Genomic DNA, 15,695 nt, shown 5'->3' on the forward strand with positions numbered 1-15,695 from the left:
CTTTTTTTTCAAAAAATGTTAGAAATTTTTTTATACATATATAAAAATTATTTTTTTTAAAAACGGCTCTAACGATTTTCGAAAAAAAATTCTAAAAATTCCTTTTTATACAAGAAATAAAATGGCATACTTAGTTTTTTGTAAAAGATCATTTGAAACGGTATTTAATTATTTATAAAAAAAGATTTTATTTTTTTTGTGCCACTTATGAAATTCAGTGAAAATATCAAATTTTCTCTTATTTAGTCCAATAAAAAGCTTTAATATTAGAGTAACTTTTACCATAAGAGCAAGTACGTGCGACCCCAGTCGTGCAATTTATTTTTTTACAAAAAGAAGTGTCGAATAACAACTTGAACTTAATAATTCCTAGAATTAAGAGTACCTATACGATATCAGCCCTTAATCGTTATAGGTACCACTTGAAAAGTTTCAAATTCCAAACAAAAATAAAAACAAACTGTAAATCATAAACCTCTCAATAAACCTACACATTATTTTGTTTTTGTTTTTTGTTTTTTTTTTTTTTTTTATAATAATGAAATTAGTAGTAGTAAATTAATCTTAAGTTTTCAATGTTTACATACTTTACAAGTTCAAGAGCAATCAAAGACCCTACACAAGTTCCACAAATGAACTCAAATTGGGTGAAGTAAGAAATAAAAACATTAATGAAAATATGAGTAATCATCAAATGTACGTATGATTTACAGTAGAGTCCCGATAATTTGAACTAATATAAATCTTTTGCAACTTTTGATTAAAATTTAAAACTTATAAAGTTACTCAGGATCCCAAATTTTCCTAAGATCTGGCCGCTGTAAAATTACGTATTGGTTAGAAAAATCACGAGTTTTTTTTATAGTAAAAATCAAGGATCCCATCGATAAAATCATAGATTTGCCTCGTAAAATCACGACTTGCTTCGGAAAAATCACAGATCACTTCGATAATTTTACGATAAAATTCCCAGATCGGTTTATGAAGATCACGGAATGCTCCGATTAAAAAAAGGATTGCTGCAGTAAAATCACCGATTCCTTCGGTAAAATCTCGAACTTTTCGGTAAAATACGAGTTGCCTCAAACGATTCATAGATTGTCCTCGTAAATTCAAAGGCAAAGTTACTGATAAATCACGAGCTGGATCTGTAACATCATAGATTTCATCGGTAAAATTACAAGTTAACAACATTAGATCACAGTTTTCCAGTAAAATCTCGGGTCGCTCTGTAAATTACGGATGGCTACAGTAAAGTCGTTAGCCGATCTTCAAGTTACCAAATAGTGTTGTTATCTTTTGTTAGAAAAATTAAAGGTTTTAAAATTAGTTATACTTTAAGAGAAAAAAAAGAGCTTTTTGAAGAAAGCCAACTAAGAACTTAAAAACCGTTATAAAAAAGTTTAAAGTTTTTCGACTTAGAATTCCCCACTGTTTGCGTCTACGTTTTTAATTAACAAAAAATGTATGTATGTATAAAAAGTTCTCAAACCTTGTTCAGATTAAAATTTTTTAAAACACCTACCGATTAGTACTTTGTTAAGAATATATTTTCTTTGTCTCAAGATATTCTTTTCGAAATTTTTCGTGGTTGTCTTTTTTTTTATTTACTCTCTAAGAAATCCAAGTCTGAATTTAATAGAATTTAGAATTTTTTTTTAATACTGCAGGAATATAATATAAAATAAAAGACTTGAATGTCATTATTAAAAAGCCGATATTATAAAATAGGTTCAACTATGTACATACAAAAATATATTCATGGAACTTATATCCAAACTTTTTTGAAGCCTTGTCATTTTATTTCTTTATTTCTCTTATTTTTAAGACCAATATACTTTATTTTCTAAATCAGTTTCATGTTTTCGTGTCTTAAAAAATCTAATTTGAATTCTAAAAAGATATTCAACTCACATCCTTGATATATGACACAATAGACTTCCCAATAGACTAACCCAACCTCTTTGCGACAAATAAACTCATCCAATTTCGTATTTGATGGGAATTGAATTTTGATAAATCTAACAAAAAGGATTGTATTTCAACTTCACTTCCATATCTCACTTGTATAAGTCTTCTTTATGAAGATGGAAATGTATCTCTTCTTTGAGGCATTATTTTGGTAACATGTGTGGATAATTTGGTTAGCCTTATAGATACATTTTTTTTGGTGTTTTGGGTGAATTTCTATTTAATTATATCAAACCAAAAATTTGTATTCAAAATCTTAAGTTCATAAATTAGAAATAAAAAAAATTAATAAGGTTAATCAAGAAGATTTATGAAAAATGTTTATAAAGTGTGCCAGGCACGTTAACTGTCATATTTTTATCAACTTCTTATTAATTAACCTTCTCAATCAAATTTTCCTCTCGGAAGTTTGAAAAACAAATAAAAAAAAAAAAAAAACAATAATAAATAATAAAAATTGATGCAATCACGACTAAATTAGTTCTATAAGATTGCCTTTCAAATTCCCAACTGACACATTTGACCCCTGCTGTCATAATTGACTCACGCGCACCACTTGTATATCCAAATAAAGAAATCATTTTTATCTTTTTTTTTTATTAATTTTTCAAAAGAAAGAAAAGAATTTAATCATCTCAGAGGAAAATAAAAAAAAAGAAAAGAAATTTACATAGAAATAAAGAAAACTTGTCAATTTCTGAATGGAATTTATTTCTATTTTAAATATTTAAATTTTTTGTTCGTGTAAAATTGTTCAAACCTACGCTCTTTTGAATTAACTTACTGCGGTCACAAAAAAAAAATATCAAACTTGTTGATGTTCAATTAGCACTGAAAGAAAAAAAAATACATTCTCATGACGAGATACATTTGAGTATAAATTCACATTCCATTTATTTATTAATTGGAAATTTATTTCAATTGGCATTGAAAGTTTTAAAAACACTGTTTTTTTTTTGTATTGCTTTTTATTTAAACAAAACAAAAAATAGCAAATGTATGAAGATGTTTATTTATATAAAATTAGTCTATAGATGTATGTTTTAAATTGGCAACGTGGTATTTGCGTATTGAAAATATTTTAAAGAAGAAAAATATTAAATTGACGAGAAGTATGGTATTTTGATATTCCAAAGCTTGCCATAATTTACCTTAAAAATGTTTAGATTAAGAGGGGGTGTCCCGTCACATAAACGGCTCAACGCGTTGCAACGTTTATATATTGGTGGATAACTTTCGCATTTGTAAAGATAATCGAATGAAATAAATTTTATTATTTATTTAATAAACAAGGCTTGAATTATTTGATCTTATAATTTCTAAATTTGAGCAATTGTAATTTAGAGAGCATAAAAAGCGACAATTTTGGTCATTGTTTTAGCACGACCTATTTATTTTGTGTTTGTTTCTTACTCAGACTAAAAATTTTATTTTTTTTAATACTATTTTAGATTGAGATTGAATCAATCTAAGGAGTAAAGCTATTTTGAAAAACTAAAATTTTGTTTTTTATAGAAAAAAATTAATCGGAACTTATGTTACTTTTCTTGACCTTGCAATGTTTGGACAGGTGTTACTTCTGCACACATCAATATAATTCATCAAAATAAAAAGTTTTAAGAAGCTCAACTCAAATATTACTACCTTGATTTTTTTCAAAAAAAAATGTCAAGTTTAAAGGTATCAAACAAAGAAAAATGTTCAAAAAGGAGTTTTTATATTTACTTTTTCAGAAATCATAATTTTAATATTTTTTTTTACAAAGTAAAATTTTGTTCTTCATTTTACTTCTTTTTCCCTAAAATTCCCTAAAATTTGAAAAAAATCAAGGTAGTAATATTTGAGTTGAGCTTCTTAAAACTTTTTATTTTGATGAATTATATTGATGTATGCAGAAGTTACACCTGTCCAAACATTGCAAGGTCAAGAAAAGTAACATAAGTTCCGATTAATTTTTTTCTATAAAAAACAAAATTTTAGTTTTTCAAAATAGCTTTACTCCTTAGATTGATTCAATCTCAATCTAAAATAGTATTAAGAAAAATAAAATTTTTAGTCTGAGTTAGAAACAAACACAAAATAAATAGGTCGTACTAAAACAATGACCAAAATTGTCGCTTTTTATGCTCTCTAAATTACAATTGCTCAAATTTAGAAATTATAAGATCAAATAATTCAAGCCTTGTTTATTAACTAAATAATAAAATTTATTTCATTCGATTATCTTTACAAATGCGAAAGTTATCCACCAATATATAAACGTTGCAACGCGTTGAGCCGTTTATGTGACGGGACACCCCCTCTTAAGGAGATTCTGACAGGAAATGAAAAAAAAAAAAATAAATAATTAAAAATTGGCATTTAAAGAAAATTACTTCTCACGGACTGAAAAGTTCTCATTGAAAAAAAAACTTGTAGTTTAATGCAAAACGATATTTTCATCAGGTAAAATAGTACAAAAAATCAGCAAACAAAAAAAAAAAAAAATGGTAACCCTAATGAAACTTGACAAAAAGTGGGACTTATGTAAATTTTGTTAATTTTTTTAAACTTGGTAAAAAAAAGTTTCGTCTGTTATAAGAACTAAGAATCTACAGAGTCTACAAAATTACCTTGAGTTAAAGGGTGTTTTTTTTTAAAGAATTGATGAAATTCGGAATTAGTACCACAAAAACTGGGACAAAAATTTTACCCGAATGAGAATTGGAACAAATGTTTCATTTATAACAGAAACCAAAATTCTAAGCAGTGTATAAAAATATTTTAGGTGAAAGGGTTTTTTTTTTGGAAATAAGTAATAAGTCCGATAAAATCATTGGTATAAATGGAAATTTATTAAAAATGTTGTCTTTGCCATAGGAATTACGTATAAAATGAGTCTATACATTTTTATATGTAAAAGGGTGTTTTTTTTTTTTAAGTGTAGAGAAAATGTGAATATATTGGAGAAAAACAAGTATAAATTAGTGGTAACCCATTGAAATTCAGCAACTATGTTACTTTTGAGATTATAAACAAGAATCTAAAGTGTTTATAAGAATATCATTTTTAAAAGGGTGTTTTTGTTTTTTAGTGAAACCAAAATTGATGGGCCACCCTAATGAAATTTGGTAAAAACGTTGCAAGAATAAAGAGTTTTAATAAAACAAACTTTTGAGTGAAAGGGTGTTTTTTTTCGAGGAGGCCCAAAAAGCCAATAATCTAATTTATTTTTGATGAGAAAGTGAAGGTTAATACTTAAGTTCTTAAACGTTATACCTACTCGAATCATTGGCTTTTTATTTTTATTATTATTTTTATTTTTATTTTTATTTTTATTTTTATTTTTTTTTTTATTTATATTTTTATTTTTATTTTTATTTTTATTTTTATTTTTATTTTTATTTTTATTTTTATTTTTATTTTTATTTTTATTTTTATTTTTATTTTTATTTTTATTTTTATTTTTATTTTTATTTTTATTTTTATTTTTATTTTTATTTTTATTTTTATTTTTATTTTTATTTTTGTTTTTGTTTTTGTTTTTATTTTTATTTTTATTTTTACTTTCATTTTTATTTTTATTTTTATATTTATTTATTGCGATTTAATAGTTACTCTCTCATAAAATTCCAAAGCATTTAAATAAAATTCTTTTAAACAAACCCAACATTTTCCAACTTTTTGCTCCATTTAGCAAAAAAAAATTAAATCCATTTATCAAACAAAAAATTAAAATACGTAAGAAAAAACTTTTCTCGTTTAACTTTCATTAAAACTACTCTCCAAAGTTTCACCACAACTAAACTAATTTCAATTTTAATAGCTTCCATTTCAAAAAGCAACAAATCAACTTAAAGTCAGCCACGCGACTCATCTTATATTGCAAACTAAATATATATATAAAAAATAAAAACGAACGAAAAACTGCGAAATTCATTATTTTTCCATTAGGAAAAGCGAGTAGTTTTCGCTTGGATTTCTTCTTTTTTTCCTTTATCCTCTTTTCCAAACCATTTTGTTTGATTTTGAAAAAAAAATTCAAGAAAAAAAAAATAAATCAAATTACTCAAACCAAACCCAACAACGCATAAAGTAAAAAAAGAAAGAGAATTTTCATTATTAGAAAAATGTTTCCATCAATTTTTCGCTTAGGTATTCTAAACCATCACTATCTCTTTTTCTCAAGGAAGGATATTCGAGTATCCTTATTTTGTTTTTTTTTTTTTTTCTAAAAAAAAAAATCACCAACAACAACAAATAACATCACCCACAAACAAACAAAAAAAGTGTTCAAACAAAATACAATGCCAAGCAAGTCAAACGGGTGAGGAATATAGTGTAGCTTTGTCTTGAAGGAGAGTGCAAGTGAAATAAGGCGAAACAAACGAGTTCGCTTGTACCTTCGTTCTTATGTGAAAGCTGCAGGAGCTGAATTTGTGGTCAAGGCCATTGGGGGTTAACAGGTATCTTGGTCTTTATGGAGCGGTTTTTTTTTTTTTTTTTTTTGTTATTCTTCGAATAAACGTGTGATGCTGGTTGGTTGCATGAGAGACGTTTTCTCAGGCACGAAGGATAAACGAGAGAAAAACCTTGTTATAAGGGAATGTTGGGTGATTTATGTATTCAACCAAGTACCTACTCTTAACCATGGCCTGAAAGGCAAATAATCACCTTAACAGGATATTTTTTTTTAAAATTTTTTTTTTCCTTTTTTTTTTGTTGTTATTTAAGTACACCAGGGTGAGCTTGTTGCAATTTATCCTTTCAATCTTCATTGCACCTGCATTTAATCCTTTTTTTTCACTATTTGGATTTTTTTTTTATATAAATTTTCTCTTCTTGGAAGGAGAATATAATATTAAATCTTTGTCAGGTATTTTATAAAATACTGATAAACGAGGATTAAAATTAAACTTTTTACGAGGTCAGCCGCTATACTTTTTTCTACTGGTTCAAAGGATTTTGTTATTAAAAAAAAGAAATAAAGCAACTTACCACTTTCAGCAATTATTATCCTTTGAGATTTTTCTCTTTGTGTGGTAGTTTTATTTTTTTTTCTGTAAAATAAAGAAATAAAAAAAAATAGTTGTTAGCAAAGTTTTCCTGCAGAATATTTTTAATCAGGTTAATCTTAAATAGGGGGTTTAAACTAATTGTTAAAAGAGATCAAAAGTTCATGAGAAAAGTTTTATTTTATAGAAAACAAAATTTGTATTGAAAAAAAAAAACTAGGAAACCCTTTTTGATAAAAACTCAGTCAAAGCGGTTTCATAAACAAAAAAAAAAAAAATATTAAAAGTCCTTGTTTTTAACATTAACTTGCTATTTTTGCAAAAGATGTCAAACTTGTTCCCAGTGAGCATAAGCTAAAAATTTAAACATATAGTTCAACCGTGAATGAAAATACGAGTACAAATTTAAAATTTGGAATTTTTTGGTAAACGAATTTTATATCAATTTATAACTAATTTGCAACTTATTTTAAAATCTAAATTCAATTATACTCTAAAAATACAAATGAATTTGAAATCCATTTAAAACTACACTAGCCCAAAAAATTAATGGAACACAAGAAATTCGTGTTTTTTTTTAGTGATCTTCGATAAGCTATATCTCAATAAAAAATGATCCTATCATTACAAAACAAAAAGCATGTGAAAGTAACATTTTTCTTGTTTTAGAATTTTAGTACCAAACATTTTATTTCAAACGATAAAATAGCTAAATCATTGGAACTGTTTAAAAACCAAAATTTTCTATTTTTTTTATTTTTCTCTTAAAGAAGTGGGAAATTTTGTTCTTATAAAATTATTATTATTTTTAAAAAGGCTATTTATTTAGCTTCAAGATTTTTTTGGGCTAGTGTATTTAGTCATAGATTTATTTTTGTTTTTTTTTTTGTTATAATTATTAATTTTGAGGAGATAAGTTAAAAAAATTTCTGTATTATCATTTTATCAAAGAAGGCCCAAAATATATGGACAAAAAACCAAGCATCGATTAAATTTAGACCTATGTATATGGCTTGAAAGGAATGTCCCTCAAGTTAGAAGGGCAAGGTGAGCACAACATAAGTTTTGTGATTCGATTGTTTAGTGCCCTAAAATTAAATTATTACCTTTAAACTGTAAGTATAAAAATCGGGTTTGGTATAACATTTAGGTACCAATTAAGTGCTCAACGAATAAAAAAAAAAATTGTATAATAAAAAATAATTTTTTTTTTGTGATTTTCGAAAAAAAAATATTTTTTGTGATTTTCGAAAAAAAATTTTTTTTTTTAATTATATTGATGATTAATTGCTTGACTAATTTTACCATTAATTACCCCATTTCGTGAAGAATTTTCCAAGATTTGCCATTAAAACAAAATATTTTTCATACAAATCGATGCACAGTGGGTACCGCCATAGGTGAAAAATAAAAAAAGTAAATGTCAGTTTTTTAAAATCCAATGATTAAATAACGTTCTACAATCTTCCATCGAACCAAAACCAAAAAAAGTTTGACGGTTACCCTTTTTTCATTTCTTAAAAGCTATTCAAAGTCGGTATATAAAAAAGCTACAGTTTTTTTATCGCTGCAGTTATAAGGTGTGAACTTGCGATAGTGATAGCGGGTGTTAAAAAATTGTGAACAGTATTAAATTGTTATGGATATTAAACGAGAAGGTTAATACTTTCTAAAAACATAAATTATATTGTTAAATAACATTAAGGCTAATTGTAATGGGGCTCGTTAGCGAAGCAATTTTAATCATTTTTATTTAGCTCAATTTTCATTAAATTAGAGATTTAGTTGGTTTGCCTTCGAGGGCCCTCTACAATTTATGTTCTCAAATGAAGAATACCGTTATACCTTTCGAAATAATAGCGCCGTTTTTTCCCCTTTTTTTCCCCTTTTCGAGTAATACGAGTTTAAATGACGATACACGGAGAAAAAAAAAATTCCTTTTTGGCACTATTATTTTTATAAAAGACTGAACTAGAGGGTAAGGGTAAAGAGCTCTACTGACAGTCAGGTCCATTTCCGGCATTAACCATTTTTTTTTTATATTTTCAAAAAAAAAGTTTTTTTTACCTTTTTTTTATTTTTCTTGAAAATAACAAAAATTTTAAAAAACTGACTTGATGCATTTTAATAATAAAACATATCAAATGTTAATACAGGCGTTTCATTAAAAAAAAAATGGTCATTATATTTTTGACCGCACTTTGTATTGGAGGGTACCCACTGTGCGATGTTCTAATAACTTGAACTTTTTTCAAAAATCAAATTTTTTCCACCAAATTGGCCTTCGATAATTAAGTGTTCAACAAATTTGAATTAAGTGCTGAATTTTTCGAAGAATTTTTCGATATTTCAATAAAAAAAAAAAAATATTGTCATTTTCCATGCTATCAAATTCAATTTTCCAAAAACTTGATTTCAAGTTGTCCGTTTTTTAAGCTGATCTGACAATTAATCAACGTTTCAATCATTTTGAAACGAAATGAGAAAATCTATAAGAGAACGTAAAGTTGGTACTGAAATACCAAAAATGTATGGGGTCAATTTCGCAACATTCGTAGAGGGATTTTGACTTATTTAATCTGCTGTGGAGATACATTTTTTTTATATTTTAGATCTTAAATATAACCTATACCTTTCAAGTATACTACAACCACTTAAACCCTTTTTTCACTGACCCTTAAAAAGGAATTTCGATCCTCAGGCCAGCTACGGTATTGGAAGTTTTCATAACCATTCATTCATAAAAAAAATAAAAAATAAAAAAAAAAAAACAAAAACAAAAACAGCTTGATTGCATTTGCTCTGTTTACAAATATAATTTCGCCCATCTAAAACACTCATACAAATTCCCCACATTGTAAAATTTTATACCAAAAATCAACAAACAAAATCATTTTTTTTTTTTATCAAATACACTCTTTTTCATATATATATTTTTTTTTAACAAAAATAACTTTTTAGCAAATAAACAGAAATTTTTGTATATTAAACAAAAATAAATATTTTTACAGCCCAATCATGCTTTCAAAGTCAATATTAATGCAGTTCATATATAAAATTGAACCAAACAATAAGTTAACCTTGACGTTGCCGTCTTTGGTTGGTGTGATAATAAAACTTTTAACACTTAATCATTTTCGATAAATAAAGTCTCAAATTATATATACAATTTTAGATATATCTTTCATAAAAAAAAAAAAAAATGATTTATCATCGATATCTGCGGTCTTTTAAGCATTTTCAAAACTTTTTGTATCAAATTTCTACCAAAAAATTATTTATTTTCAATTATATCATAACAAAAAGCGCGTGTTTTGGAGGCCTCAATAAAAAAAAAAGTAGTCATAGTCAATGACTTTTTACCATGCTAACTTTTGTGATTGATGAGTTAACAATAAATTAGCAACTTTGAACTTAGGTATAGACATGGAATATGATGGCATTGCACTCAAAACAACATTTTCGAAAACTTGCATGTGGCAAAGATAAGGTTATTCTTTTTTTTTTTTATTTTTTATTTATTTAAATGTCGATGTAAGGTGAGGGTGAAAATCGTAGGTATGGGAGTAATTTAGACCACGATAAGGTTAATTTACATTTTTGCCTCTTCTACCAGCGAGGACGACACAGTTGTGGTGGTTGCTTGGCAAACACATTCAACATCATATACATATTCTAGCTCATACACTCCTCGCTACTCTCTAACCCATGCCAAGCCAATAATATAATTATTTTCTGCACGCCTTTTGCCATTACAATAATGTCGTACATGGTCTTTCAATGTAAGGACTTATACCTCTGAATGCAATTGCAATATTGTGATGGTCCCGATGCAATGGGAGAGAAGTTGTTTTCCTTGAACTTTTGCTATGGGTAAAATTTTAATGGTGCACTAGGGGTGTATTATAAGCAGAGCATGCAAAGGTTGCTTGCTCTAGCATTTTGGGATCCTTTAAACACGATATCGAGTTATTTATTAAAACGTCCGTCGTTCTTTAGTAAAACGACATTATAAATTGACTTGCAACATTATGTTTTTCATTGAGATATGAATGTTGCTTAGAGTCGAAAAAGCTACTTCAAAGTTTGATAAACAGTGGGTTGTACAATAAGAATTTTATTTGCTTTAAACAATAGAAAGGCTTAGGTATTCAAATAAAAGGATAAGCCACATTTTGTCTAGAAATATATTTTTTGCTACATCTTTTTAAACAAAAAAGATTTTTATAAAGAAAATTTCTCAGTAAAACCGTATTCAAATTAAAAAAAAAAAAATCAGTTTAAAATAAAAAACAATAGTGGAGTAACTAAAGCTCAAAAATTGGCAATATTAGGGAACCCGGCCGAACAGCTTAGATTTTGATGATCTTTTTTTTTTCAAACGTCGGTTATTAAAAATACTTTAAAGTCTATAGATTAAAAATTGTCGGTGTTGCCGTTTTGATTTTTTAAATTTAATTGAAGACATTTATGAACAAAAACAAATTTTTTTCAAAAATTTTTCTTAAATTTCATAAATTAATTGATGCCAAAAGATTGTCTAGGAAATTCAAGGAAAAAAAATATATGGGAGTGAGGGACAATCTTCCATAGTTCAAGCGATAGATGCAATTTTCTTATTAATTGACTTCAAACACAAAAAAAATATTTGAACACAACGGCAACACCTACAATATTCAAATATACATTTTCTAAAAGCTAGAAGCTAAGTCATATATGTAAAATTAAAATTAAGTTAATTGAATGAACGGCTTTTGAAAGAATGGTAATTGAACTCAGATTTTTGAAAAAAAAAAAATTATTGAAAAAATTTTAACATGTCGTTTTTGAAACTTGGTCGTAATATAAAATGCTTTTATTTTCAAATTTTTTTGGCCGCATTTATTATGATTTCAAATTATAAAAGGAAATGTCAATATGTATTACGGTTTATGAAAAAAATTAAAAAGTATTTCATTTTCGAAGAACTTTTTTTAATAAAAGTTTTGAAAAAAAAATGTAACTTATTTTTTTTTTTTAAAGTTCAACATCTAAATATAAAATTATTTTGTATTCATTTAATAACCCTTACTGTTGAAAGTTAAATGGCAAAAATTTAAAGTTCCTATTTACCACAGTCTTTGAGAAAATTAATTATTTCAATGCAAAAATTCAGTTTTAATTAAAAACAACCATTGAAATTGAAGTAATTTTTCATTTTTTTTTTTTTTCAAAAGTGTGATATATTTTACCTTTTTTGCTTCGAAATTCAACTGATAATATTTATGGCCAAAATTTTTTTTTAAATAAATTCATATTTTATTAGAAAAAGTTTGGAAAAAAGTCATTTTAAATTTTTCTAATAACATTTTTTTTTTAATTCTGAGTTTGAGGACCATTTTTTCAAAAAGTCTTGATTAAATTTAGTGGATTTAAATTTAAGAGATAAGAATGAGCTTCTGGCTTTTTAAAAGTGTATTTTAAAATATTGTAGGTGTTGCCGTTGTTTTCAAAATATTTTTTTTGTGTTTGAGGTCAGAATGTTAGAAAATTGCATTTATCGCTTAAACGATGGAAGATTGTCCCTTACTGCCTTTTATTTATTTTCCTTAAATTACCAAGAGAATCTTTTTCTATCATTTGTTTTATGAAATTTAAGCAAAAAAAATGGTTTTGTAAAAAAAAATTAATATTAATTTTAAAAAACAATACGGCAACACCGGCAATTTTTAATCTATAGACTTTAAAGTATTTTTAATTACCTACGTTTGAAAAAAAAAATCGTCAAAATTCGGCCGGGTTCCCTAATAATTTGCTTTAGTTACTCTACTACAAGGTAAAAACAATAAACACGATTGAGTCGCTCGAACTTGCTTTTAGAGTTGATGATGCTTAAAGTTATAACTCCTAAAATTTTATACATGTAGGTACATTTGTCCGTTAAACAAATATAAATTACAACAAAAGGCTCCAAAAACAGTTCGCAACTTGTTGGTGTATTTATCAAAATATAGGTTTCAAAATCGTTTAAACCATTTAAAAAAATGTTTTTTTTTTTCAAGTGTCATTTTTTAGAATATCATATTTCAATAGAGACAAATTGGTAACCTCTTCCTTTTTGAAAGTCGGTTAAAAAGGTTAATGTACACCTAAAGCCAAAATAAAAAAAAAAATCTGGATTTCGAAAAATTGATTTTTCAAACGAAAAATTAATGTTTTTAAGCCAAAATCGTACTATTTTAAATTTTGATTTATATTAGGGCATTATAAATAATTTTGCATAAAAATCTTCAGAAAAAAATTATATATTTGCCAAAACCATTCTTATTTCGTACGCCATTTTGGGTAGAAATTAATTAACAGCTCGAACTGAATTCTTAACTTTTATCTCAGACCAGCACTATAAAAAAATCGTAACGTATTAGACTGGTTTATTATTTTAAAAAAACTTGCATTTTTTCAACAAAAAAAAAAAAGCTAAAAAAATGTTCATAGTAAAACTTAAGGGCACAACCCATAGAATCCGTTGCGTCGAAGTTTTTAACTGACAGCTCGATAAAATACACACGTTCTTATTGGAAGCGACCCATAAGCGACGCGACGGATCGGACGGAGGCCGACGGATTCGACGGAAGAAGTAGCACAACTTTCTACTTTTTCATCCGTCGTATCCTTTGACATTGGTTGTCAACAATAGACCAGTTCGATTTTCTGTTCCAGAGTGCACACCGGAGAAATCTAGTCGCACATTTTATTTTATTAAAAAAAAAAGTACGACGATAATAGTTAACAATTTTTTGCATTAGAACTTTATTAGTGTACATTCAGCGATAAAATATCGAACACACCTTGGAATTTGAAGTGAGCTGTCAAAAAGTAATTCGTAATGCAACGTATTCTATGGGTGACCCCCTTTCTGTCCCATCCGTCAACTTCAACGGATTGATTGACGCAACGGATTCTATGGGTTGGGGCCTTTAGAACGAAAGATAAGACACTTTAAATTCGAAAAAGAAACAGAGTTCTGAAAGAAATAAACGAACCTTAAAAAAAAGTTCACATAAAAAATGTCAAAAAAATTACTCCAAAAAAATATTTCGTTCAATTTTTTACTTAAACTAAAAAATTAAAAAAAAAACAAAAAAAAAAAAAAATATATTAGAGTAGTACCTAGGTACTAGTAGACCAGTGCCAATCCAGTTTTCAGAGGGCAAAAGTTGAACAAATTATTAGCAGCATAAGGGTGTTGGGAAAATTTAGGATAAATGGTATATGAAAGGAGAAAAATAAATTGCCCACAAAAAAATTGGGGGAAAGGGGGTGGGTGGGCGAAAAAGTGGGGTGGGTGTCAAAAATCATGGTTTTTTACGATTTTTGTCAAAACTAGACGTCCTATCGAAAAAAGTCATATGCAAAAGTTGTAGGTAGTCTAAATGCTTACAACTTTTACTCAAACAATTTTTTTCTATAACCTCAAAAATATGGGAAAAAATGCAAAAATACGATTTTTTGATTTTTTATTTTTATCTTTTACAAAAATGGTTGGATTTTAACAAAACTTGGTTAAAAACTACTTTGTTATGTTTTCTATCTATTAGAAATGTTTTTTGAGCAAAAAGTGAATTTTTGGATTTTTGACGAATTTAATTTGAAAAAATAGCCTATTTTTCAATCAAAAAAGTTACCGAAAAAATTTTTGATTTTTGAAAAGTTTGGAATGAAATTATTTAGATTAAAACCTATTATTTAAGATTGTGTGGAAAAACTATACTTTTGGTTTAGAAAATATTGAGAAAAATTGAAAAAAACAAAAAAACGATTTTTAAGATCGATTTTTCCGTAAATGACAGTAATATTGGCGAGAAATAATTTTCAATAGAAACTAAATTATACTTTTCTAATGGCCTTTGACCTTCTTAATTTGAATCTACTATTAGAATGGCTCTACCGTGAAAAGTTTTTGAGATATTGAATTTTGAACGTCCAAAACACTATTTTTGTGATGTTTTGCATGGTAATATCTCGAAAACGTGATGTGATAGAAATTTTCTGACTTCGGATACGAGCTCAGCGCACAAAAAACCATTAGAAAAATATACTTTGATTTCTATAAAAAAAAAAAAACTTTTTGACTAGTGAATTCGAACAAGGCTTTCGATTTTTTCTTCCCTGTTCGATTTCACTAGTCAAAAAGTTTTTTTTTTTATAGAAATCAAAGTATATTTTTCTAATGGTTTTTTGTGCGCTGAGCTCGAATCAGAAGTCAAAAAAATTCTATCACATCACGTTTTTGAGATATTACCATGCAAAACATCACAAAAATAGTGTTTTGGACGTCCAAAATTCAATATCTCAAAAACTTTTCACGTTAGAGCTATTCTAATGCTAGATTAGAATTGAGAAAGTTAAAGGACATTAGAAAAGTATAATTTAGTTACTATGGAAAATTATTTCTCGCCAATATTACTGTCATTTACGGAAAAATCGATCTTAAAAATCTTTTTTTTGTTTTTTTCAATTTTTCTCAATATTTTCTAAACCAAAAGTATAGTTTTTCCACACAATCTTAAATAATAGGTTTTAATCTAAATAATTTCATTCCAAACTTTTCAAAAATCAAAAATTTTTTCGGTAACTTTTTTGATTGAAAAATAGGCTATTTTTTCAAATTAAATTCGTCAAAAATCCAAAAATTCACTTTTTGCTCAAAAAACATTTCTAATATGTAGAAAACATAACAAAGTAGTTTTT

At 26.6% G+C, this 15,695-nt stretch overlaps 1 protein-coding gene across 2 annotated transcripts in view; it reads right to left on the reverse strand.

Moving 5' to 3' along the window:
* The window catches only part of LOC129915711 (loricrin), a 169,326-nt gene that overhangs the window by 57,390 nt on the left and 96,241 nt on the right, over positions 1–15,695 (reverse strand). For both annotated transcript variants that reach the window (XM_055995370.1, XM_055995369.1), the window contains one exon: positions 6,949–7,010. The gene's annotated coding sequence lies outside the window, so the exon portion shown is untranslated. The remainder of the gene's footprint in view (positions 1–6,948; positions 7,011–15,695) is intronic.

This window comes from Episyrphus balteatus, chromosome 3 (assembly GCF_945859705.1).
Source record: "Episyrphus balteatus chromosome 3, idEpiBalt1.1, whole genome shotgun sequence".
NCBI lineage: Eukaryota > Metazoa > Arthropoda > Insecta > Diptera > Syrphidae > Episyrphus > Episyrphus balteatus.